Source organism: Podarcis erhardii (genome assembly GCF_964252035.2).
Source record: "Podarcis erhardii genome assembly, chromosome: 2".
NCBI classification, from domain to species: domain Eukaryota; kingdom Metazoa; phylum Chordata; class Lepidosauria; order Squamata; family Lacertidae; genus Podarcis; species Podarcis erhardii.
The window spans coordinates 67,717,008-67,744,609 of record NC_138498.1 but is presented as its reverse complement, the minus strand read 5'-3'; the positions used below and the strand labels follow the sequence as shown (position 1 = coordinate 67,744,609).

Genomic DNA, 27,602 nt, shown 5'->3' with positions numbered 1-27,602 from the left:
TTCTCTATGCAGCCCTATATACCCTCAGAAATTGGTTCAAGAGTGTTGAGGAACACTCTGGAATAGCATGGGAGGGAAAGTGGGGTAAGGGCTGCAGGAGAAAGGGGTTTGTGAAAATTGCCTTGCATTTCTGAAGAAATGTCCCATCAATAACACTTGCCAGCAGTGGCACACCTGTTTTGAAGCCATGGCTGTCCTCTTGCCTAGCAACGCATGATCTTGAAACGATTTGTTCTTTTCAGCCAGAAACTGCTCTACTTACATTTTGGCAAAAACTTTTTAAACTTCTCTCATTCCACAGTGAAAGGAAAGGTTATCTGTTGCTGAGCTACCACTCCCATCATACCTGACCACTGGCCACTCTGTCTGGGGATGATGGGAGTTGGAGTCCATCAGGAGGGTCACCACACTGCCTATCCCTGGCCTAAGCAATATTGTGGTGGCCATCAGCAAACAAGCTCTATTTTGCTTTCTCTTGCCCAGCTTGGTACAGAAACCTAGAACAATTGCCTGTCGCAGCCCTTCTGCACTATAATTCATGGTCGGCAATAGGGACAGGAGAAGGAGCCTTTTTAAAGAAAGACAACAAATCCATAGCTTTTAAATTATACATAGCTCTTATCCCACAATTAGTTTCTAATTCAAAAAGACTGCAGACAGTCAGACTCCTATGTAATAATCCATGAGATCGGATTCACATTGAACTGACAGGCTTTGAAGAACAATGTAAAAGGAATGCAAGAAAATCTCCAATCCTTGAGCTTCATCAATACACACCAACAGAAGATTCCTATTCCAATTCATCTCATATTGGCAGCTTTCTCCGAGTAAATTTACACATTTTCTTCTGAACAAGGCAGTAGGTGGCATGATTCTGGACTGTACCAAAAAATAATAAGAGTAGCATAATTCATATTAGAAACTCTCTTTCCATTTCTTCTTAGCACTCCGGATGTTTACTGAGGCAGGATCAGGAATCTGCTACCAGAAACCTTTTTACATGGGTATCTGATTCCTGACTGCTAAGAAAGAAACGGGATATTTTAAATATGAAATATGCTATGTGTTAATTGCTCATTAGTAATTCCCTGCTTGGCTGGTTAGAAAGGTATATCCTGCCCATCAAGAAGGTGTTTCTAGGGAGGAGGAGCCATAGCTCAGCATGCAGCAGGTACAAGGTTCAATTCCTGGCATCTCTAGGGCTTTTGCCTTGTACATTGGTAGTTCATAGTTACAATGGCACATGTACTCTTTAAGTTTTGCTTCAGGATATTACCAATGAACAAATCTGGTAACTGTTATAAAGTGTCTTGAGTTTCCAGAAATTCTATATTTCCAAGGCTGGGTTTTTTCATTTTCATGATGATTTCCTGACACACACCTTGCTACCTGTTGATGTGCGAGAAGTATTACAATGTCTGTTACAGAAGTTCTTCTGTGCACCTAAATGTATGTTTGGTCTATTGTAATCTGTTGTTTATCTCACAACACATGGTGTAATCATTAGTCTCAAGAACAGGACCAACACCATAGTTCTGTAGGAACTGAATGTTTCTGAACCATTTAGTTGGCTCTGCATATGCCATTAGCAGTGAATGAATTTTTGCAACCTCATTATGTCTGGCAAGATAATTATGTACTGGGCAAAACAGGGCAGCCCACTCCAGCAGGATCCCTGCTGACCTGGACTTCTCCTGTCTTTCCTTCAGGGCACACAGATCTCTCAGGTAACTTCAGGAAAGCTAGAGAACCACTTCACTGATGAGGTTTACATTCACATCCCCTCTGTTAACATAGGGCATTTCTCTTGCAGCTTTCAAGAGGTAAAATTTTGATCAGCCTGGAGTCCTTAGAGAATTGGGTGCTCAGATGTTCCAAGTAATTATGGAATGGTGATGCCTGTTTTTTGCAGCTTGAACATGTGTGTCATCTTCTATCTCCTTCAGATCTTCCTTTCTTAATGAATATGACTAGGTTTAGACCATTAATTGCAAATTTTGCTACTTTGAGCAAAATTTAGTTGAATGCCACCCATTGTCCTTATATATCGCTATATATAGGTGTTGTATATAACTGGTAAGCTGGTGATAGGGCAACATGGATTGCCAGACTTTATTTATTCTTTCAATAAATTTCTATTCTGCCCCTAGCCATAAATAACCTCAGGGCACATAGAGCACGTATGTGACGCCATGTCATAAAGAAATGTGATTGAATGATACCAATGGATTTTTATGTGTACTTTCAAAATGTTTCCACCAATTATACTATATTTTATCCTTTCCAGGGGCTTTCCAACTTACATCTTTTTCAGCTGTCCTTCTCCCAACATTTTCTTCCATATCATTGATTTCCAATTCCAAGTCATTTATAATATTACTTCTAATGGCTATGAAAAGAAACCATTTATATTTACGGCATTATGAGCCATCAGTCTGGACCAGGTCACTTTTCAAGAGATCCTGATCATTTTTTCATCATCATCATCATCATCATCATCATCATCATTCTTAATATTAATACTTGCCTGCTTCTTGCAGCTTTTGTAGTAGCATTTTGCCTCTTTCTCCAAATTTCTGTAGAATTGTTTTTAATTAACATTATACATTATTGGGTCTATGTATGTCTTACATGTTATGAGATACATTCTCCCAAAGTCTTTGCTCTCTGTTTCTTGGTTTCTGTTTCTCTGTATCAAGGTGATCCAAAAGTGATGCCATAAAATTTCTTTTCACGGAAATGATAGGATTTTTATTATTATTATTATTACAGAGTTAATGAAAAAAGTTTATTTGTGAGAATTCATGTATATGACACTTACAGCATCTAGATCAGGTTTTTTTTTTGTTATCTATTTCTTAAGTATCCTGTTTGAAGAACTATTTATCTTTCCCCATTTTATTCTTTATCAGCTTCAAACCTACAGCTTCCTCAGCTATGGTAGCTCCACAATATACTCCTGTGTGCTTGTTTCAGAATACTGCATTTATGTTTTCCTTTTTATATTAATATTTTTAAAAAAACAGACGAAGGTTTATAATATCGATTACATGTTGATGTCATTCATAATTTAGGATGCAATCCTATGGTTCATGGAAAGGCAAAAGAGGCTAGTCAGTTGGCAATGCCAGAAGACAACGTGAGTTTTAAACACACACCATAGAGTACGAATCGGGCTGATCTCTTGCAAACTTGGTTCTTGTCCTTTGATTGGAGATGAGGACCAGATTCTTCTTTGTCTTGCAAGGGAAGGCGTCGTTGCACAAAATATCAAGCTCTCTCATTTTATCAATATAATGGACAGTGTTTGATTCTCCAGAAATACAATACCTAGGAATAGTTCTAAAATTCAGGGGGGAAATGCAGCTCTCAGTGTGTAGAAGTGGGCAATCCCCTGTTGTAGAATTATAAAGCAATACACAGTATTTGTTTATAGGTATCTATCTATCTATATATCTATCATCTATCTATCTAGTTATAGATATTCAAATAAATACATATGTAAGAAGATATTACATACTAAGCAGTCCATAAAATTATCCACATGCCATAAATATTGATTACGGACCTAGTGCACAATAAATCAAAGGACCACAATCATTAAATCAAAGATTTACACTAGTAAAAGAGCAACAATGCAATTCATCAATTCCCTATTACAGCCAATGATTAATTAGGCTTCAGTGTGAAAGCTTGGAAGTTGGGTTTGGAGATGAAACCAGATCTGGAGGCACATTTTGTGACCTTTTTGTCCCCTGTGAAAATCTTCTATGATAGAAAGTTAGGCAATGGGTGGCTAGAGGAAAACATTGCACCCTTCAGTATACATTCAGACAACCTTGCCCTGAACTCCTCATATTGCCATTTAAGTGGTAGTGGCTTATCCCAGGGCATGGTCTGCTGATGCCACCTTGTTAAAGCCAAGCAGGTCTAGCTCTAGTCAGCACCACAGTGGAGAACCCCATCTATGTTGCCTTGGGATATGTGTATTAAATAACAGACCAATGAGCCTCTTTCCCATTGAAGCTCCCCTCTGGCCTCAGTGGCATCCTTACTTTGTCATCATTGTTACTAGGAAGATAAGAAATCTGCAGCCAACTGGGTCTACCCTGCCTGCCAGATTCCCAGAGGAACCAGCACTGACTGGAATATACACATGCAAGTCTCGTATCTACACACTTGTGTCATTTTCACATCCAATGGATATGCCATCTACTGAGACTGGTATTTACATATTCTGCATTGGGCTGGCTAAAATAGTATATTGAGTCCATTCATTTCCATTTAGGATGTGACATACAGACTGGATGCCAAAGCAATATCTACCACAGCATGTTCAGAAGGTGGCAGCATTTTATATGTGTGGAGGGGGGGGGGCGCTAGGTTAATTAGCTTCACCCACATTTTCAGCTCCATAGTCTCTGGACACTAAATCATCACTGACATATTTAGGTTGCCATTTGTTATGGGGGGGGGAATTAGGTTTAAACCTTTGCCATTAACAAGAAGTTTTTAAAGAGCCCAGTACTATACTTTCAGTGGGACTCACATTTTGATCCTTTCTAACCTAAGAATCTGATAACTGATGATATCTACAAACTGGGTTGCTAAAAAAAAATCTAGGTCCTCCCAAAGCCTAATTCATCACCCATTGACCCATGGTACATTAGGAAGTACTGCTGTGACCAGTGACAAATTCAGGCACCTTCGATTCTCCTAATTCAAAAAGTTCATGTGTCCACCTGCAGCTAAATTAAATTGTGCCAGCCAGCTAATATGACAGAAATGAGAATCTTATACAAATGGGATAATGGAAATTGCCTCTTTGCACATTATCTCTTCAGTAGCAGTCAGCTGGGAATTTTTCACATGAAGGTAGGTGGGTGCAGCATACTAAAAGAAGGAAAAGCACAGCAGTTGACATGGCTTATCCCCAGGAACACTGAGCAGAAATGGATCCTTGGGCACTCAGGAGAACCTTGCAAGGAAGTCCATCGCCACCACCCCTTCCCTGCTCCCCTAACAGTTGCCCTAGATCCAAACCACATAAATAAATTTGCCTCTTGGACAGCAGCCCAGTTCTGATTGTTTAGAATGAAGGCTCCATCCCTACTCACAAGGAATCCAAGAGGCTCTTGAAGTGCTCACCAGTGGTGGCTAATCTTCCCTGCTATTTCCCTTCTGAAGTGCTGGGAACAATAGTGGCTGGTGTGGTGGGACAAAATCACAGAGCTGCCACAGGATCACTACAGCTTGCATGGACAGGGCAGGGTATGGCAGGGCGATGGCAAGGCTCGGGCTGCAGTGGCAAGTGTTATATTGCCTCCATTGCTGTCGTTAAGTGTTATTACTCAGTCCCTCCCTACTTTCTGATGTCATTCTCAGCACAAATTCACCAAATGCCAGGCAGTTATTCCTCATTGTGAAGAGGATAGTGGGGTAAAACAAGTTTGCAGGAGGATTGATTTATTTATTTTACCTCACAACTACCCCTGTCAATAGGCAAAGTGAGGCAGCAGAATTTGCACATCATTTAAGGACATTAAGTGGTCAGTCATGACATTTAACATTTTATCTTTGGGGCCAGCTGCGTCGTCTCTTCAGAGCACAACTTGTTGGTATCAGGGCCTATTTGTTTTATTTTGTTTTTTAAAACTAGCAAATTTCCAATTTTAAGAACAACATTTACAATACAATAAAATGATTGCTAAAACAGCACCCGTACTAAAAGGCTAGCAAACCAAGCAGAGCACAGAACATAACTATCAGACTCCATTTCCAAAGGATTTCTGAAGAAGGCAAAGCTTTCGTCGATATCAGGAAAGCCAGTAAGTAGGGAGGAAGCTGTTCACATCTCTGTTAGAAGAGAGCTCCAGAACATTAGAATGTCCTCTCAAGAAGCCCCTGCTGCTGGTAGGAGCTACTTATTGAGGCATCATTATTGCAAGCACAAGAGAGGGCACTGCGTGAGTCACTGCCACAACCATCTCACTCCTGCTCTTCATCTCTTCCTGTGGCCTCTCTCCCTCTTCATATGCTGTCAGTGCCACCTTTCTTCCTTTGCTCTGTGCCTCCTCCCTCCTCATCTCACTCTAGCAAGGCCCTAAAGGAGCCTTTCTCAGCTTGAGATATTCTGCATGGGCTGACCAGAATAGTGCCTGTACTGCCTCCAGTTCACAGCAGTGACTAAAAATGTTGCCTAATCTTAGGAGGCAAGTTTAAAGTTACAGCAACTTCAGGTTAATCATAAGGTCTCAAGTAACAAGAGGGTCATGTAGGAGAAGTGGGAGATAGAAAGTAAGCTACAAAGCTGTAGAAGTAAATGACCCCGTCAGTTTTTCTATGTTCACAGAAGCCAAGGGGTTCATATATGGTTGCTGTTTTTCATTCAGTGGCATTAGAGCATTCAGTTGAATTTAAGGGTATGGCTTTTGTGAGTCAATCCAACCTCATTCAGTTGAAATAAAAAGGTGCACTTTCAAATCTGCCTCCATCAAGATATATAGAAGGACAGTAATGAATTACTCCCAACAATCTCAGCCCGCTCACATCTCCAGTTAGCATAAACAAAATGCTCAGCCAGTGCTACAAAAGAGATGCTTAGAAGTTAAAAGCGCCCTTTATAGTAAAATTATGTTGTACATCATCCCAAAATTTAATATGACTTTATGCACAATAGCAACATGCCGGGTAATGCAAAGGTATTTCTAAAATAGCTTAATAATAGTTCAATGTTCTCCCCTTTAAAATATGAAAATGTATGTCAAAAAAGGGGTGTAATGTAGCTGCATCTTGTATCCATTGATGGAGGTGATTTACATAGATAGCATTTAACATGCTATCATCATTATCCTATCAGTCTTCTGTCTAACGCAGATGTCTTGAGACAGAGTTCTCAAAGGTAAAAAAAAAAACACCCCAAAGCAACATTATGGGAAGTGGAGTACTGAAAACCAGAAAGAGGAACAGCAGAATTTCAATTAAGTGATTTTTCTAAAAAATAAAAAGATGCCTCGCTCCCCATAAATTTAGCCAAAGAATCAAATGATATATAGTGGGCATACCAAATGTTAGTTAAGAATATACTACATGCAACCAGAAAGAAAAGTAATGAACAATGTGCTTTCTTGCTATTAGATGACAAGGAGCAATAGAGGCGAGTATCATCAACCTACTGGTGGCACTTTATTACAAAACTCCAAATGACCTGCCCCAGAGGTTTAATGTAGACATTCAATAACAGCAGGGACAATAGCGAACCCAGTGGAACAACATAGGCCATAAGTTGAGGTGTCAAACAGCAGTCCCTAAGGAACACCTTCTGGACACAACTGAATAGGAGGAACTAGAACCACTGTAGTAGTATACTCTAAATGTCAACCAAGGCAGCAAATCAATGGTACCAAAGGCTGCCAAGAGGCTCAGGAGAATGACAAAAGAACTTAAAATACCAGTGTACAGTGGTGCCCCGCAAGACGAATGCCTCGCAAGACGAAAAACTCGCTAGACGAAAGAGTTTTCCGTCTTTTGAGGTGCTTCGCAAGACGAATTTCCCTATGAGCTTGCTTCGCAAGACGAAACGTTGGGCGAGTTCTTGCGAGTTTTCCCCCTTTCCCCCCCTTTTTCTAAGCCACTAAGCCGCTAATAGCCGCTAAGCCGCTAATAGCCGCTAAGCCGCTAAACCGCTAATAGCGATAATCCGCTAATCCGCTAATAGCTGTGCTTCGCAAGACGAAAAAACCGCAAGACGAAGAGACTCACGGAATGAATTAATTTCGTCTTGCGAGGCACCACTGTATAGTCCGCTATATGAGAATTGTGAACCAGAGGTGGCCATTGCCTATGCAGAACATCCCCGCCATGCAGAAAAGTATGGGTAGAGAGCTCTATGCAGCATTCCTCGCAAACCCATAGAAGCACAGGTTGCAGCCATAAAGTTGCTGAAATCTTATTATGAATTCAACATCTTACCAGTTATTAAAAATGAACTGCAGACCCAGTAGGAATAAGTCGTTGTGAGATTATATCCACAAATGACCAAAATGGAAAGCTTTTTAACATGGGCACAGCCTTCCCTTTTATTTTAGTGTGAGGTTTGGAGACTCCTGCATGGAAACATAATATGACTTTATACCTAGAGAATCTAGTGTTTCTAGCGATTTCACAATCACAATTTGGAAGTAGCGAGGGTCAGGGAGGCAATATCTTTAATCCAGTCCTTCTCTATTATTAAAAGCATCACAAATATTGAAATTTCATACCATGTCTATACATTAACTAGTTACCTGAGGCACAAATCAGCCAAAGTTAAGCACTTTTCATTTCTGTTAATTTACTTACTTTTCAACAGAACTCATATCTTATTTCCAAAATGACATTAATACATAGATCTTACTAAAACAAGAAAACACAGTGTGACATGTTGACCATATACTTACATAAATTTTACTGTTGCATAATAGTTATTTGGTCACTGGATATATATAATATACTTTAATATCTTATGGTGCATTTTGCATCTAACATCTACTTTTTATATATATTATAATTCCTATGATTGATCCCAACTTCCTCTAATTCTATTTTTGTAAAAACAGGTTTGATATTTTGATATAAAGCATTATCGTTGCAAAAATCAATAAAATTTATAGTGTTCCATTTCTGTCTTCTTCCTTTTCCTTTTATTTGTTTATTTTTCTTTATCTATTTGATTTTATTTATTGATTTATTTGACAGAATGCATATACTGCTTGTTTGTAACAAAACCTCAAAGCAGTTTACAAGAAACATTAAAATTATCAATAAAAATGTTTAAAAACAAGTGATTAAAAACATTTTTAAAAGTAAACTAAAAAGTGATTAAAACATAACAGCATCTACGTGTCTGGAGAGACTTGCCTAAACAAAAATGTTTTAAGCAAGTTCCAAAAAATAATAATAATACAGCAATGAGGGAAAATATATGCTTAACTTGTCTTTTGAAATTATTTGGCCCTAAAGCACTTAGATCCCAGGTGGAGAACCTGTGGCACTCCAGATGTTATTGGACGCCAACTTGCATGAGCCTTAGCCAGCATGGTCATTCGTAAGGGATGATGGGAGCCATAGTCCAACACCATCTAGAAGGCCAAAGCTTCTCTATCCCTGGACTTGATCATCCTCTCCCAGTGTAGTGCCTAGATATTTTGGGTGACAATTCCCATAATCTCTGACCATTGTCCATGTTCATTGGGACTGGCAGGAGTTGTAGACAAAAACATCTGGCAGGGACCTTTGTTGGGACAGGACCATGTTCTTGATTACAGTGGTACCTCGGGTTACATACGCTTCAGGTTACAGACTCCGCTAACCCAGAAATTGTGATTCAGGTTAAGAACTTTGCTTCAGGTTGAGAACAGAAATTGTGCTCTGGCGGCGCGGCAGCAGCAGGAGGCCCCATTAGCTAACAGTTTCAGGTTAAGTACGGACCTCCGGAACAAATGAAGTACTTAACCTGAGGTACCACTGTATTTAGTTAAAAGCTCATACCACCAAAATAATAGCAGCTAAAAGCAATAGCAGCATAGTGTGTTTTTTGTGTGGTGCACTGGATCTGACTTTCCTTTGAAGCAAAGGCATGGCTAGTCAAATGCTTTTAAAAGATCAAGACCCCAGACTTCCCCGAACTGCAACTTTGTAGCCCTCTCTCTGCTTTCCTAAGAGAGGAGCAAACAGATGTCATTGAAATGACAGGATCCTGTGACAGAAATGACAGCTTCAAAAAAATGAAATGCTATGAGACTGACAAGCATTTCTACAGACTGCTGTGACAGTTTATGCTAGAGCATTCCTAAAGAACAATGATCAGTTTCCTAAGGCAGTAAAACCTGTATCCGAATGATGATTTGAGAGCCGGGGTACAAAGTGAGCTATGCATTCTAATGCACAAAGAATGCAGCTGGAAGTGTCAGCCTTTGCCAACTTACTCTTTCTAAAGCACAACCCTAGCCACTAAACCCTGACCAACTCCCCAGATTGATCACAAACCTGAATGAAGAACAAAAGAAGAACCTGCTAAATCAGGCCAATGGCTCATCTAGTCCTGCATTCTGTTCTCACAGTGGCCAACCAAGTGCCTATGGGAAAACTGCAAGCAGGACCTGAATACAACACCTCTCTCTCTCTCTCTCTCTCTCTCTCTCTCTCATGGTTTCCACCAACTGTTATTCTGCATCCTACTGTTCTCCAACCATGGAAGCGCAGCATTGCCTCCCTGGCCCTAGTAGCCACTGACAGACTTATTGTCCATTAGGCTACTGTGCTTGAATGTTTGTAACACGGCACAATTTTCATTTGGCACCCTTGTTTATTTTTCTCCCCAAACTTCATCATCAGTCAGCTGCCTTAAACGGAAAGCCAATTCCTCTGGTACAAAATTCATAATGTTTCACATTCCCTATTCCAAGTAAAAAGTACTTAAAAAACAAACAAACACCTCACAATTATAGGTGCTTCTGAAGAAGCTGGATACAAGAAGAAGGCAATTTTATAGCAAAAATGTTTACAATATTAAAGCATCTGGTTTCATTTACATGTTTCAGTTAATACAAATTTGCTGCAATAATGTGTCAAAACTGCAATTATCACTTTCTTTTGGGTGTTGTTTGAAACTACGATCAGTTTTCAGGTATTTTTCAGCCCAGTTTCCAAAACGGTTTTCTGTTCTGACTTTTACTGAAGCAGGAATCTAAAAGGGAATGGATCTTAGAGCTCTTAAAAGGGCACAGCATTCTGCAAGTTTTCATTTGCTGCAACAGATCCTTTGCTGGAGGGGTTATCTCTGCCTTTTGTAAACTGTACCTAGATACTGAATCAAATTCAGCCATCCAGTCAAGATACAAGCCCTTGTCACATCTTACTCACGTGTAAAGTAATGGCACATTAACTCAGGGTTATGCACTGTACAGTCATACCTCGAGATGAATGAGCTTCGGGTTGCGCGCGTTCGAGTTGCGCTCCGTGGCAACCCGGAAGTAACGGAGCATGGTACTTCCAGGTTTCGCCACTCACACATGCGCAGACACTCAAAATGACATCACACGCATGCGCGGAAGCGGCGAAATGCAGCACGCACACGCTCAGACGCGCCATCGCATCTTGCGTTCCGTTCGGGATGTGAACGGGGCTCTGGAACCACTGTATTGGGCTATAACATACAGTTCTTATATTTTCCATACAGTAGTATAGAAGAATTCCGAACAGTAGATATACAAAACTATTTTGCATTCTCCCTAAGCTTTTTTATATTTCTATTTTCTCACAAAATGCAGAGAGATGAACTAATCTCTGCATAACATAAAACATCTCTGTGTGCTTTCTATTAATTAGAATATTGCTTTAAAATGTACTTAAAGTGATAGTAACTTCCTTTGTTTTTCTAAGGACATCAGAACTATCCCCACTATTGTGCCAATTGTTTGATCAACATCATAGGAGAAAAAAGCCATCTCAAGCACACCTAGATTTACTATATACTGGAATTCACTTCACGCTTTTTAGTACAGTGGTGCCCCGCAAGATGAATGCCTCGCAAGACGGAAAACTCGCTAGACGAAAGAGTTTTCCGTTTTGGAGGTGCTTCGCAAAGCGAATTTCCTATGGGCTTGCTTCGCAAGATGAAAATGTCTTGCGAGTTCCTGCAGGGTTTTTTCCCTTTTTCCCCCCTTTTTCTAAGCCACTAAGCCGCTTATCTGCTAAGCCGATAAGCCGCTAAAAGCCGCTAAAAGCCGCTAATAGCGCTAATAGCGCTAATAGCGCTAAGCCGCTAAGCCGTCAATGGGCTTGCTTAGCAAGACGAAAAAACCGCTAGACGAAGAGACTCGCGGAACGGATTATTTTCGTCTTGCGAGGCACCACTGTATCACTGATAAATATCTCTCCCTATATCAACCTGTCTGTGCTGAAGATCATAGGGATGGAGCACTCTTGGTGGGTCTGATCCCAGCTGAGGTGTGCCACTAGGGGCATAAGGTATGGCCTTCTCTGTGGTGCCACCAAATCTCTGGAATGATCCCTGCCCCAGAAGTGCATCTGGCTCCATCACTGATGTTCTTTTCCAGCAGCTGAAGACACACCTGTTTGCCCAGACCTTTGGAAACAGCTAGTCACGTGTCATTTCTATGACTGGTATTCAACTAAGGAGGCTTCCACACATACTATTTATAGTGGAATAGTTGCTGTTTGGTCCAACCTTCTTAAGAATGAATTTGTAACCAATGGTCTGCACCTTTGCTCCCATGTCACTATTATCAGGGAGTGAGTGCAGGGTTTTCCTTTCTGCACTATTGGCAGGCTCTGCCTGAATTTAGAAAAAGTCAGTGGTGACAGTCAGACCCCTAAAGGACCTTTGTGTTCCTTTGGCCAGGAAATGTCAAAGTTATGAGCATGTGCATAGGGACAGCCCTTTTTCAGTGGTGTGAATGGAGTTGCTTTTGGAGGCACGGCTATAAATGCAGCCATAGCCGTTTTCCCTGGACTTGCAGCAGCTTCAAGAGATTTCTCATTCTGCAGCAACGCAAGCCTTGAGTTGATTGAAGGAAGAATCATCACACAGGAATGTCACATATTGTGACACAACGTACACTGCCTGCTAAAACCGCAAGACATTGCAGATAGTATCATTTTATTTTATTTTATTTTATTTCTTTAAGTGCTGAACAGCATGGTAAAATATGGATATAAGAATAAAAACAGATTTAATTTGTCTGAGGCATAAGAGCAATGGGAATGTTCAAAGTGCCGTAGTGGCACATGGGACTCCGCTGGGGGAGTTTTCTTCGAGGCAAGAATGCTAATGCACACCATATCGTTGTTATTTGTTCAACGTTCTTCCCCTCCGCCCCTTGGGGTGAGGGCGGGACTGGAGGGGAAAGCCTGTGGTCATATCGGCTAGGCTGCATGTTTGCTCAGAAATGACTTCTCTCCCTTCTGGCTGCGCTGCAGATTGTCTTTCAGGTTAAACAAATTTAACAGACAGGATTCCAGCTCGCTTTTCTGTTTGGCTTTTGCTTTGCAAATGGAAGGACAAATGCGCCAGCGGTTCATATCCTGCCCAAGTAAGGGTGCGAGTAAATTCAGCATCTGTGTTGACATTTCAGCTTCTCAGAGGTTAAAAAAGATAAAGGAGAACGGTAGGAAAGGTGACAATCTAATTGTTTGGCTTTACACAAAGGTAATAAGCAGAGTTATGAACCCAAGAGAGTCTTGATGTATATCCCTTTTAAAAATGTCATGTGGTTTTTAGCTCCCCTTACAATTTACTCTAAGCACATGGCTAATAGGTGCAGACCCTCCAAGTGTCCCTATTTTCCAGGGACAGTCCCAGATTGACAGAAGCTGTCTCAGTTTCTGATTCGATCCCAGAATGTCCCACTTTTCCTTAGGACGTCCCTATTTTCATCCGAGAAATGTTGGAGGGTGTGATAATTGTATCGTTTTTGCTTTGCAAAGAACGTAAAAGGGGGAGCCCAGCTGCATCATTCTATACAGGCCTATCTAGTCCGGCATCCTGTTACTCACAGTGGCCCACCACCTGTCTAAAAGAAAAAGAACAACAGTAATTATAATTTGAATTAGTGGTATGGAACAGATCCTGCCTGGAGAAACTGGCAAATGTTTTGAACCAAGTTCAAAGCAGCAAAATGAGGAAAGGAAAACTCAGCAGCATTTCAAACATATCTTTTAAAATGTTATGGAAGATCTGAAGAAATGCAATGGAATTTGCTATCACATGGTGTAGTGACAGTCCCTTGCTTGGATGGATTTAAAATGAGATTAGAAAATTTCAGGCAGCATAAGACTATCAGTCAATGGTGGTCATAGCTGCTATTGTGTTGGCCAAATAATGAAGCAAATTAGGTGATTCAAGAGTCTTTCTCCTCTCCCATGTCGAAGTGGTAAGTCAATAAAAACCCTGAGTTATCAGGGCCCCTCACAAAGCCTTGTGTCTCCCAGTTGTTCTCTTTTAGTTCTGCCGCTTACAGTTCTATGTTTTCCTATAGCCGCCGGCTTTGCAAGAAGTGAGGCTGTCTAAAAATGTGAGAGCACTGAAAAGCACAGGGAGCGGGCCTGTGATAACATACATTAGCACGGGATTTATTTATTTATTTAAAGTTTTTTAAACTTCATTGATTTTTTTTTTAAAAAAAAACTTACATTGCTGTTATTTGACTGAAAGCAAGCAACTCCTTTCCCCAGAGCTCTTCAGAACTCCACAGGCATCCTTCTAGACAGAGTTGGGGCTATTGAAGGCACAAAATAGCACTGGAACAGGTGGTATGAAGCTGCTGTGTTCGAAAAATTTTGCAAGGAAGAATACACACCAATCGGCCACCTCTTATTTATTTTAAGATAAGAAAGTAAATGAAATAAATATTATCCTCATGGTGTTATGGGCACAGCTGAAGATAGGGCTTTTGCTCCATAGCAAGTCTAGACCACAGGTAATCAATATGGCGCCTCTGCATGTTGTTAGACTACAGTTCCCACCAGCATCACCCAGCATAAATGGTCAGGGATGATGGGAAATGTAGTCTAAAAGCAACAAGAGCCCCCTCACATTGGTGACCCCTGGCCTTGACCAATCCTATACATGTTTACTCAGAAGTAAGTCCCATTTAATTCACTTGGGCTATGTGGGTATGAGTATGTGGATACAGGATTGCAGCCTGAGCCAGTTGTTGATGCTTCAACTAATCATTAGTAGGTAGTGGTTGGCATCACACAGTGCAAAGCACTTTATTGTGAATCAGTTACTATTCATGTGTGTGAATTTTTGTTCCACATTGCGCTTGAGGAAGTTTAAAAATGAGCCTTTCTCCCTCTTAGGACTATGTTTAATAGCAGAAGTATAAAGTTAAATTTTATGTCTTTGGTCCCATAGGCATAGAAAATGAAATTTTAAAAGTCTCTTTAGCATAACCCTGCTATGCTGGGACCCAGACTGCCAAGTGGCTTACATCTTGCTTTCTAAATAGAGAAATATTTCCAATTTATCCAGATGCTGATGGTTTAAATAGAGCTACTGCTTCCTTTCAAGTACCCCAGCCACTGGCTAGAGAAATATATGTGTGTGTATATATATATATATATTCTTCCAATTCCAATTGCTGGCTACAGTTCCAAGACTACTCTGCTAATGTGCATATAAATAAAAACTGGGGGAAATGCTTTATAGCAATAAGTACAGAAGACATTTCTGCCATCCTGTATGAAGACAGCTTGATACATTACCGATAATATCCATAGTGCATTCAAATAGACAGTCTGGAGGTTCAAGGCTGAACATTTCTGATACCAGAAACATAAATTTTAGTGAGGGGTTTGGTTTGGGGGTTTTGTGATTGCTTCAGGAAAAGCATGGCAATAATCCATTACCATTAGTACAATATAGAACATGCCAACCAAACACAAGACTTCTCCAATCTAGTAAGTCAGCTGCCTGTGGGCGGGACTGTTCCATGTCCTTCTGAAGCCAAAGTATTTTGCAATTATCAGTATTGTCCACATTGATCACACACACACTTTTCCACCACTGATCTTAGAGCTGTATATGGGTCCCCCCACTCTTTATCCTCAGGACAAATTAGTTATCCTAGCTCAAAGGCAGCCAGTGACCTTAGTGGTTGACTGAAGATTTGGCCATAGATCTTTCCCGCTGAAGTCCAATACTCTAACCACTACAGCCACATTGCCTCTCAACTGTATCCACATTGAACTGCAAGAATACATACAATTTTATCTATGAACCAACTCCCTTCTAGCTTTCATTGTAATCCCATTTACAATGCATGAGAACGAAATTCATTCAAATCTTGCATTGTTGGCCTGCAGGGTACGTTCATATAGAAATTAAGCTTCCAAGCGTTTTTCCCCCTGCCAAAAATTCCCAGGAGTCTTCCTTAACAGCTATTAAAAATGCTACTAAAAGAAGAGTGCACATTTAATAATCCTAGGGAGCCTAGTCATCATAGCACTTCATGCCTGCAATGTACAAAGTCAGAGGGTAAAACTACTGAGGCCCTGCTTTGCCAAAATGAGCAAATGCCTTATCTCATAGGAGACCTTTGAGGAATCCCATGCTCTCCTTGACTCAGCAGCAGCAGCAGCATTTTCCTGTATGCACAAAAATTATCCATCAAATGTAATGCCATTTTAACTTTACAAATTGCATTTTTTCTATGCAACTTTTCCTCCTTATTTTTTCAATTAGCAGAAGACATTTTATTCTTCAGTGAGATACACTCCAGTCTCTCAATCACAGATACAAACTGACTGTATTCTTGCTATGGTCATTTTTCCAAGAGACTATTGTAGGCATGGTTTCATGGGAAATTTATAAAAAAAAATGGGGGAGGGAAGTCAATTAATCCATCCATTGATTTATCCACTCACCCATCCATTGTATCATCAAGCACACTGTCAATTAATTGCCTGACCCATTGGCTTATCCATTCCTCATGTCGTCCATATATATTACACAGCAGTGTTGATTTTCCTGTTGGGATCCATCTGTTCTTCACTGTGGATCCATAAGCCTTCTCATAAACTACCAAAGTCAGTCACAACAATTCTGTTGATTTCAGCGGGACGCATCACAGAATTTGCTGATGACGCATTTTTACAGACATTTTAATGTCTGGTGAAGAGCCTACTGGATCAGCCCAGTGGCCCATCACAGAAGCCCACGGGAAGCCCACAAGCCTGACCTGAGTGCAAGAGCACCTTCCCCCATTGTTTCCATCAACTGGTATTCAGAAACATACTGACTCCAACTGCGGAGGTTGAAATACCCACCAGGGTTGGTCAGGAGTGGTCTGGCCCATTTCACTGCCTGAGGTGCCACCCCCCCCCCCCCGAACTCTCATCAGAAGCCAGCACCACCACTTCTCTTCACTTCTCTAGCATTGGCAGTGGTGGGTGGGGCACCCGTAGGAGTGCTGCCCCATGGGAGGATGCTGGCCCTGGGGTTAGGAGCCATTGGTAGCCTTACCTTCAATTAATTTGCCTAACCCACTTGTCAAGTCATTCAGGTTAGACAAATATTATTTAGGGCAGGAACATGGAAAACACATGGAAAACCATAGGCAAGCTTTCTCTAACAATAGCTTGCACACCAAGCTCAGCTGGTGAACGGTACTCCCAGTGGCAAATCTTGGGGTCTCTAATTTAAGTAGTGCCAAAATCTAGTGCCTCTCACACTCCATACTAAGTCAAAGTTGCAGCCCCGAGGCTCCACACCCAGTATGACTGAACTGGTTGCGCTCTCCTGAATCCACCTCTGTTACTCCATGCCAATGATGCCACTTAAGCCTCTAGCTACAACGCTGGATCAATAACCACTCTCAGTCTGTGAATCTGGTCCTTTAAGGCAGCATCCCCCAGTTCCCCAGAAGTTTGGCCATCCTGCTCAATGGCCATGCTGGCGGAGACCAATGGGAATTGTAGTCCAAAACATCTGGAGGGCACTAAGCTGGAAAATACTACTTAAGGGGAATATAAAGGAAAAACAAGGTTGATTGTCACTGCATATTGATGACACCCAATTCCAAATCTCATTCATCAGTTTCAGGGAGACATTAAAACATGATGTGATTGTGCCTGAATTAAACAGAGACTTGCCCAAATATGCTCACTCATAATATTAATGATGCTCTGAGTCCATTAAATTTGAAACATTATCATTACTCCTCTAAATTTTGAGATGTTATCACTACTTCAGAGCAGAGAGATATGGTCCGTATACAGTATAGTTCCCTTTTACCCTATTGCCAAATGCAAAGGCAACAAGGTGTATGATCAGCAGCAACATGGAACAAGCATAACTTGTGGCTGAGATCCCACTTCTTCCCTTCTACATTCACTGAACTTGTAGATGGGATGCCTTGGTTTGCTAAAAGGGTGTTCTTCCATTAACTGTATGATGGCTCTGGAGTAAATGTGTATTCATTTGCTGATGTCATTTTGATAGATTGTTGTGGATTTAATTTGTTCTGATTACATTCTGGCTTTGATATTTGTGCTGGATTTTAATGATCACAGGCTGCGTTCTGATTTATTTATTTTCCAATGGAAAGTCGGGATGTAAATGTTTTGATACATAAATAACTGTGTAACAAGGAAACTAGTAATTATTAAATGATTGGCACGTGTACACACACACACGCACAAGGTATTGGTTCTAAATCCAAGCCTTCAAACTTTCTACACTGCTTAAACTTAAAGAAAACAATTTCTCTGAAAGAAAGGAGTATTTAATGGACTTTGTGAAACTTTTAAAAAATGAACAGAACAGTTTGTGAGTCTGATCAACTGCAGTGTTTTTCCCCTTTTATTTTTTTTATTTAAAAAATCCAAATTTGGTTATGCTGGCAGTTATATTCACAAGTGACAATTACTTTGACATTAATTTGATAGCTCAGCAGCCCAAAAGTGGTATGGAATCTACTAGTAGCTGGCAGTTTTCATTGTGCCACCCTGTCTACATGGTAACTGTCATCTTCCGTTCAGTATAGTAATGCTATCAGCAGACAGTCTTCTAAAAAAGTTATAATTTATTCCAAATGATTGAAGCCCCCATCCCCTTCTTTCAAGACATAGCACCATGAAGCAGTATTGATGACAGGTCGTTTAACACCAGTTCTCGGTGAGATTAAGTAGTTGTCAGACAGATATCATTGGAGACTTACGGATTGCTTTTGGAAATCATTCTGAATTGCTAACTAATGCAGGGACGTGTTCTTAGATGGGCGTTGATTCTTTTGTGTCCCAATTCAGATGCCTGAAACATCGAAGTTGTTTGTGCTCTCCAAAGTTAGCCACAAATGATTTGTATTGGCCACCACAATACAAATATGATTGTCCTGCGTGATCATAATTTACAAAGGCAGAAGACACCCAAAGCTCCTGGTCTTCCATCTTTTATAGAAAATGTGACCTCTTCCCTATATGAAGCTAGAGGGAATGTAATGAAAGAAGTTTGACTATGATTGACTCATTCAGCTAATATATTCATAACCAGCCCTTCATCATACAAGCCCAAGGTGTGGTACATATAGTGGTACCTTGGTTTTTGAACAGAATGCGCTCCAGGAGTCCGTTCAACTCCCAGAATTGTTCAAAAACCAAAGCACAGCTTCCGATTGGCTGCTGGAGCATCCTGCAGCCAATTGGAAGCTGCAGAAGCTGCGCCGGATGTTTGGCTTCCGAAAATCATTCGAAAACTGGAACACTCACTTCCGTGGTTCGATCGTTCGGGAGCCGAACTACAGTCCCCAAGTACAGTTGCTGTAGCTGGAGTGAAAGTGGAGGCTTAAGGTGCAGCAGAAAGTATAGCTTTGTTAACTAGGCAATAGAATGATATTTATATAGCATTCTCACTTGCTGTATAATCCTAGGAGGGTTTTGATCCTTGAAGTCCTTGGCAGTTGAAGTCCTTGCCATCAGTTGAGCTGAGGCATTGCAATGTATTGTTTCCATTCTGGACCAGGCCTTTGATGTGGCAGCCCCTTCACATCATTCCAAGCATGATGGATTAGATCAAGAAGCATCTCCCATTCTTTAAGGCCATCCCAGCAAGCTGCCCACACTGAAGGAAATGGAAAACTCTGCTCCATTGACTCAGTTCCCTGTTGACTTTAATGAGCATGGGCACCAACTCGATACTTGTTTCATTTTTTAAAAAATAATATTTATTAAGATTTCAAAAAAGTTACAATAATAAAAAAGAAAAGAAAAAGAAGGGAAAAATACAAAACACAAAAAGGTAAAAAAACAACAATTAAAAACAAATCAACCTTTCCATATCTTAACTTTCATTTACTTGTTTCCCTGACCTCCTCACACCTCCCTTTTTTGTATTCTAGTTCAATTAATTATTTCAGCAAATCTTTTCCATTTTTGCTTTTATCCTAATAGTTTATCTTAATATATTATAACTTTACATTCTCACCTGTTAACAATCCATCTTTAAATACTCCTTTATAACATTACTGCTAAGACCACATAACTTCATTCCAGCATCCTTCTAACATTCCTTAATTTTACAATATTTCTGTAAATAGTCTTTAAATTTCTTCCAATCTTCTTCTACCAACTCTTCTCCCAGGTCTCGGATTCTGCCAGTCATTTCCGCCAGTTCCATGTATTCCGTCACCTTCATCTGCCATTCTTCCCGGGTGGGTAGATCTTGTGTCTTCCAATAATTCGCGATGACAACTCGATATTTGTTTCAAGGGATCCCAGCCCCCTCAATGCTGAGGGGGCCAGTCGTGTATTGCACGAACACAACATCACATGCAACACGCAGCTCAGCTTCAGCGCTCGGCTCCACCAGAGCACTTGGCCTCCTCCAGAGGACATGACTTTGCGCACATTCTGCATGTGATGTCACAAGCATGCAACACACCTGCGATATCACACACGCACAATGCGCCCTGGACCCCCTCAATCTTGGGGGCAACCTGGCCCCTGTAGAATAATAGCACTGTAGAGTTGGAATGCAAGAATCTTTCTCCCAGTGTGGGACTTTAAACCCCCTACCCACCATGCTCTACTGACTGATGAATGCAGAGGTGCCATCCTCCACTGAAAGCCCTATACAACACTTCCCTGTTTATATCAGCCCACCCTCATGCACAAGGCTCAGCGGGTTGAATCCTGGTCTCATTCGCTGGATCGTCAGAGGTCAAATATCAACAGTTTGATGCAAGATTACCTATTGGATGACCAACACTCCCCTCCCCAATTCCATAACTGTAAAAGAGTGATTACAGAGACTTATCTGACAACGGTATTGTGCAATTATTAGAGCTGGGAAAATATCGCTATGAGCTTTCAGTGACAAAACAATTACATCCAGTCACTCTCATAAATACCGAGTTGGAGACAAAGACTTATGAATGGGAAGGGATAATTGTTATTAAACAGAGAACTGGTTCCGTCATCACAATGTGTTCAGCGGCATTCCGTTTCAGATACAGGACTCCTCTTGCCATCCCTAGGTCAATAAGGGATCAGAAGCTAGTCTCATGGTCTACACCAGCCTTCCAGGCATTTTGGACACCAGCTCCCATCAGCCCCAGGCAGCATGGCCAATGGTCAGAATGATGGAAGCTGTAGCCCAATAACATGTGGAGGGTGCCCATTTGGGAAGGCTGGTCTACACCCATATATGTGATATACGTTTACAAGAAGCTGCATGACGTCTTTCACACTTGCATATTTCCAGGAGAACTTCTTGCCATTTCAGAGCCTCTCCTTTGAAAGTCCTCTTCCTCCCTGCCCACCGCTATACCCTGCCCCTCCCTTACACTTTGTGAGACAAAGGCAGCAGCTGTTTCCCAGGCCCTTGACCAGTGGTTCTGCCAGATTAACATATCCATGTATATATATATTTATGCCGGCGAGAAGGAGGGAAAGCGCGACTTTGACTTGGTGCCTAAATTTCCTGCTTCCAAAGCCCAGCTGGATAGCAGGAGTTATAACAGAAAACAGCAGCACAATTAGTTCGGAGTTCTGTAGCTGTCTGCAGCAGACTGCTTGCTCCTATCTCTCTATAGGTGGTCTCCCAGTTCATCAGTTCATAAATAAGTAATTTGAAATGTGTTCCTGGGGGAAATTTCCCTCCTTCTCTCCTGAACAGACTGTACTCATCAGTTTTCCTGTTCTCAAGGTACCCGGTGTTCTCATTTATAATGGCCAGAGGAACTGTGCTGTTCTAATTCCTGCTTCATTACATCTCCTAATGCTTGTTTTCAACAGCTTCACAACTCCACATTTTCTTTATATATTGATAAAAAAAACTCTTTGCATATATTATTTATTGGCACTTTCATGTTAGCTTTACTGCTGATTTAAATGGAATATTTTTACATACCAAGTAAGTCTGTGAAGTTAGGTTTCTGGTCTGAGGGTTAGAGATTTCAATTTCCATGACGGCACCAGTCACTTCGAGGGGAGAACAGAACAACGAGGAAGCAGAATTGTTGTTGCCGGACCATTCCCTTCCACTCTCATCTGGCGCCTTCATCTTGGGCTCTGCTGCCTTCCTGGGATGCTTGCCTGCTGGACAACACTGGCCACAACTGGTAAAAGTACGAAGAAGACAGCAACAAAGGAATATATGGCATGTAGGTAAAAATAGCACATTCCCGTTCCCACCTCTGCAATAAAGACGCTGAAAACAGTGCACTGGGGCTATAGAGACTCTGGCTTTTTCATGCCTTTAAAGAAGTGGCTTCAGCAGCTGCTGAAATACCTGCCTCTGGTTATCCAGATCATCCGAGTTGTTTTATTACGCATTGTCTGTGTGGGTTTGCACAGTGAAGTCCATGTCTGCTGAGCTGCAGTCAAAGAAAGCCCCTGGATAGCTCAATTGGTTAGAGTATGGTGCTGATAACACCAAGGTTGCAGGTTCGATCCCCGTATGGGATAGCTGCATATTCCTGCATTGCAGGGGGTTGGACTAGATGATCCTCAGGGTCCCTTCCAACTCTATGATTCTATGAAAGGGGGAGGTCGAGCACCCTCACTAAGCCACCACTGCTGGGTACTAATCAGGTTGCGGATGGGATCCCAGTTTGGGCCTTGCAGGCACCACATCTGTGGTCTCTAGCCTCTTCCACAGAATCATGATCTGGACACGTACAGTGAGCACCCATGGAAAAGCCATGACTGTGCTTTAATTTTATGTCACCATAAGGCACAGAATTTGTCCAGCAGTGTGGCAATTTCAGTATCTTTCAGTAGTCCAAGAGTGTTATAAGCAAGGTATAATTTCTTATGAGGTGTAAGTTGTGCTTTTGAATAACCATTTGGAGGGTCCGAAAGTGGCTGTCTAATACGAAACACAAATTCCACAGTCATCAGGAATGCATTGAAGGGCCATAGAAATTTAACCATAGTATGTGAATACTAGAGCTGCAAGCTTTCATCATATTAATCCATTATTTCCTCCTAATGCTGAGAAGTCGTGTGTGTTTATTGAATTTTCTCTTAGATTTCCTTCAGTATGTCAAAAATTGTACCTATACTGAAGTTTGGGGCATATGTAAACATAATCAGTCAATTTATCAATCAATTTAAAGGCAGGTGATTAAGCAGCTAATAATTCCTTAATAGAATCACAGTATAATCCTTTTTGTGCCTACTGAGAAGTAAGTCTCCTTGGGTTTTATGGGATTTAATGTCAAGTAAGAGGGTATAGGATTGCAGCCTCAGAGCCCTAGAGATTTTAAGCCTACAATTCTAAACACACATGCTAGAGAATAAGTCCCATTTAACACAGTCAGACATACTTCTGAGTAGGTCCATGCTATGATTGTGGTGTTAGTCAAATGCCTGATTCTCTTTAAAGCTTTGACTGTACCTTTAATTATAGCAACATATTTCAATGATGATGAACAATAATTTCTCTGCCTCTCTTTTTGTTCATTTGAGCTTACCTTCCACTGGGCTTGGTGGATATGTCAGCAACAGTCCTAATGATGATGTCTGTATTCACCTTAAACTGCATAGTACTAAGTTAGGGGTAGCCAATGTTGTGTGCACCTGACCATTGGCCACGCTGGCTGGAGCTGATGGAAATTGTAATCCAGCGACATCTGAGGGTGCTATGTTGGTTATCTCTGCACTAAGCAGTAGTTAGTAGTTGCATAGGGAGAACCGCCTTTTAAACAAGTAAAGAGGATGAAAAATCTGTGGCATATGAAAATCTTTTCTAAGTCCCCTGAAAAACTGGGAAATAAACAGTAATAATGATGACTAGCATTGATTATTGTCACTAAACCACCACTAAAAGGCTTAATATGAATATGGGAGTACATTGGTACCTCGGGTTAAGTACTTAATTCGTTCCGGAGGTCTGTACTTAACCTGAAACTGTTCTTAACCTGAAGCACCACTTTAGCTAGTGGGGCCTCCTGCTGCCGCCGCGCCACTGGAGCACAATTTCTGTTCTCATCCTGAAGCAAAGTTCTTAACCCGAGGTACTATTTCTGGGTTAGCGAAGTCTGTAACCTGAAGCGTATGTAACCTGAAGTGCATGTAACTCGAGGTCCCACTGTATTTTGCCTTTCCAGACAAATGGAAAAACAAAGCACAGTATTCTAACCTTGCATGAAATAAAATAAAACAACAAAATGGGGGGTGGAATGAATCAGGCAGCAGAAACTGACTCAGTGATAACCATGCCTCTTTAGCAGTACAGGGGTCTGTTGCGTTTTTCACAGAGGTAGGGGAGCAAGATGACTTATTTTCAGGTTGCAGCGATTTTCAGTTGAGATTAATTCAATGTGCGCATGCAGGGATACTGTCAGTGAGTGAGAGCATTGCACAATTGGCTCCTAACAAATCTTTTGGACAACCTGATTCTGAACATGCTTAGAATTGGCAAAAAAAAAGAGCAGCTCCCCTTTTACACACATAGGCGTGTGTGCGTATACACACACACACACACACACACACACACACACACACGGCTCTTCTTTCTTATACCCCCAGCTCATTAGTATGCATCTGCTCCCTCATCTCAGTGCCTGCTGTTACCCCCACAGCACATTCTAGGCAAAGCAGGAGAATGGCTGATGGAAGAAGGAATGCGCAAGGGGTTACTTTGCCCCAGGACCCCTTATCTAAAGTCCTCCTCAAAAGAGGAAATGAGTTGATTTGCATTTTCCTACTGAAGCATGCAGAGTGGTGGAGGAAGGTTTCTTGTTACATTATACCATATTCCTGGGTTTGCCCCCAGGCCCTGCTCGCAGGCGCTCCACAGCTCAGAAAACACCTGTATGGCTCCCATTAAAATACACGCTTCAGACAAATCTTTTCAGAGGCTTTCAAAAGACATAGACTAATATTTTTCCTTGCTTGCATGTATTTTCTTTTTTCCTGGTGCCGAAGGCAGAAATTAACCATTTGATTCCCATGTTCTTTCTTGCCCCTCAGAAAATGTTCCTACAAAGACTTTGGCTATAGGCTGAGCCAAAGCAGATAACTTCCTTCTAAGCAAAACATTTGGGAAATGGGCTCCTAGTAGGGCTATTGTAAGGCAAGTCTACATTTTTACTATTTGCCGAAACTGTAACACAAACACACGCTCACACACAGGGAATCCTGTATTCTTCTATAATTATATTTTCTTTTCAAAAGGTTGCTGGAAAATTATCCCAGACTAACTTTGCTCCAATTTTTGAAAGGTTTTTTTTTAATGCTTTAAAAAATACATTAAAACCAAAACAACTTTAAACACACACTCATACAAAGCCTGAATTTTTAAAAAGTGAAAAATGCACATTTTTGCCAGATTTTATCCTGTCAATGACGGATTTGGCAGTGTTAATTTCAATTAGACTATTTGTACAAAATGGGGTTATGCTCAATGTGTTGTTGCCTGTACCCTATTATATATATAATGAATAAGAGTGGGAGAGATGCAGTTTGTCTGACCACACCAGGTGGCTGCACAACTCACTTTTTGAAGAAACAATAGGAAACCAATACAGAACTCCCCCAACCTCATTGTGACCTCACCCATCTCCATCCCAGTGATCGCAGCCCTGCGGACACCAAGAGGGCCCTGCTTTCACTCTTTCTGGCCCCGCCCCTTATGCTGCTGCTGCTGCTGCTGCTGCTGCTGCTGCTGCTGTAGAAGGATCCTCAGGGCTGGGTTATGCTTTGAATGAGCCAGCCGTGAACAGGAGCATCTTGCCCCCAGCTAGTCTCATATGGCGTTTTCTATCTTCAGCCTAGCATGTGCCCAAATAGGATCCCACCAATGCTCACGAGCTGGAGTTTCTTGTGTTAATGGAAGAAGAACTTTTTTTTTAATTAAAAAATAAATAAATGAGCAGATCAACTCTTGCTCTTTCTCTCTGACATACATGCATACATTTCTTTTTTTCTTTTTTAATCCCCAGATAGAAACAATCATTCTACCTGTAAAAAGAAAAAAGAAGGAGGGGAAGGGAAGCTACTTTCCTCCTTTCTCCCCTCCTTTCTGAACATATAGCATAACTGTAAAGGCTAATTATGAAATAATGTTTAAACCTTTGGGACTAAGACAGGAAGTTACAAGAATGCGTTAAACTCCCACTGCAGCAATAGAAGAATTTGATTAACTAAAGCAACAGAAGCATTGGTGGAAGTTTTCAATAAAGCAAAGTATTCAGAACCCTTCTGTCTCCCTCCCTCCCTCCCTCCCTCCCTCCCTCAAATAAACCCTTGTTATTGATATGCTACGCACAAGCATTTCTATTATTCAGACCAATTATGCAATAAAATTTAGAATTCAGGGTCTGCGTACCTTTCTTGTCCCTGGTGCTGAAATCTACTGTGGATGCTCAGGTGGCAGCTGCATCTGGGAGTGCTTTTGTCCAGCTTAGGCTGGTATGCCAACTGCATCCATTCCTGATGAGGTCAGGCCCATCCACTATGACACATGCCATAATTAGCCATCTGACGGGATTATCACAATACAAGGTACACTGGCGCTACCTTGAAACTGTGTTGGGTCCAAATGCAATAGTAAATACAGTGGTACCTCGGGTTACATATGTTTCAGGTTACATACTGTCAGGGGCTCAGGAGCAGAGGCACAGGGAAGAGAGGAAATGGAGAGCGAAGGGGAAGAATCTGAGGGCAGCGTAGGAGAAGATGACAGTGGCCCAAGAGATTCCATGAGCCTCTCCAGCGAATCAGAAGATTCACAGAAGGGGGCGCCGGTGGCCAGGGCAAGGGGGGTCCAAAAGGGGACACTCCAGAAGCAAGGGGCCAGCGGGGACTCCCAGAGCAGCAGTTGGAGATCAGGACCAGCTTCCCCACCAGAGCGTAGTGGGGGGGGAGAGTCCCAGATCTCGGGGCCAGCGTCTTCCCCAGCAGGGAGAGAAGATGAGTCAGGGCTGACCACGCCTCCATCGGAGAGTCAGGGAACGGAGGGGAGGTGAGGTCCAGCTAGCCTCCCGGAAGAGGGAAGTAGTGACAGAAGCAGTGTAACGGTCAGGAGGAAGGTCACTGGGTTGGTGCGAGAGCCAAGTTCAAATGTACAGGCGCGCGGGACAGCAGAGAACCCGGATTGGGAACCAGGTCCTAAAGCCCGCCGGAGGCAGGGGGAGGAGTCAGGGGACTCAGCGTCAGAAGAGTCCAGAAAGGGGAATGCCCCAGCGGACAGGAGGACCCAGAGGAGGAGAGAGCAGAGGAAGAGGTGGAGCAGGTCTAGAGTCTTAAACTGGTGTCAGAGGGGAGGAGATTCAGACGGAGCTTCGGCGGTCTAGGGTTTAAGACGTAGAGCTGCGCGCCACGGTTTTGAAATAGAGACTGAACTTCAATAAAGACTTTTGTATATAACAACAACCTGGCGTTGGTCCTCTGTGAGCTGGGACTTCGGGCAGCTCTGACACATACGCTTCAGGTTACAGACTCCTCTAACCCAGAAATAGTACATCGGGTTAAGAACCTTGCTTCAGGATGAGAACAGAAATCGTGCTCCTGTGGCATGGAAGCAGTGGGAGGCCCCATTAGCTAAAGTGGTGCTTCAGGTTACGAACAGAACTCCGGAACGAATTAAGTAC

The 27,602-nt window shown here is 41.8% G+C and overlaps 1 long non-coding RNA gene across 1 annotated transcript in view; it reads right to left on the bottom strand.

Moving 5' to 3' along the window:
* Positions 1–26,402, bottom strand: part of LOC309336137 — a 72,581-nt gene extending 46,179 nt beyond the window's left edge. The window contains exons 1-2 of the long non-coding RNA XR_014153908.1: positions 26,339–26,402; positions 21,914–22,121 (exon numbers count right to left, since the gene is read on the bottom strand). This is a non-coding gene — a long non-coding RNA (uncharacterized lncRNA). The remainder of the gene's footprint in view (positions 1–21,913; positions 22,122–26,338) is intronic.
* Between the last annotated feature and the right edge of the window lie 1,200 nt (positions 26,403–27,602).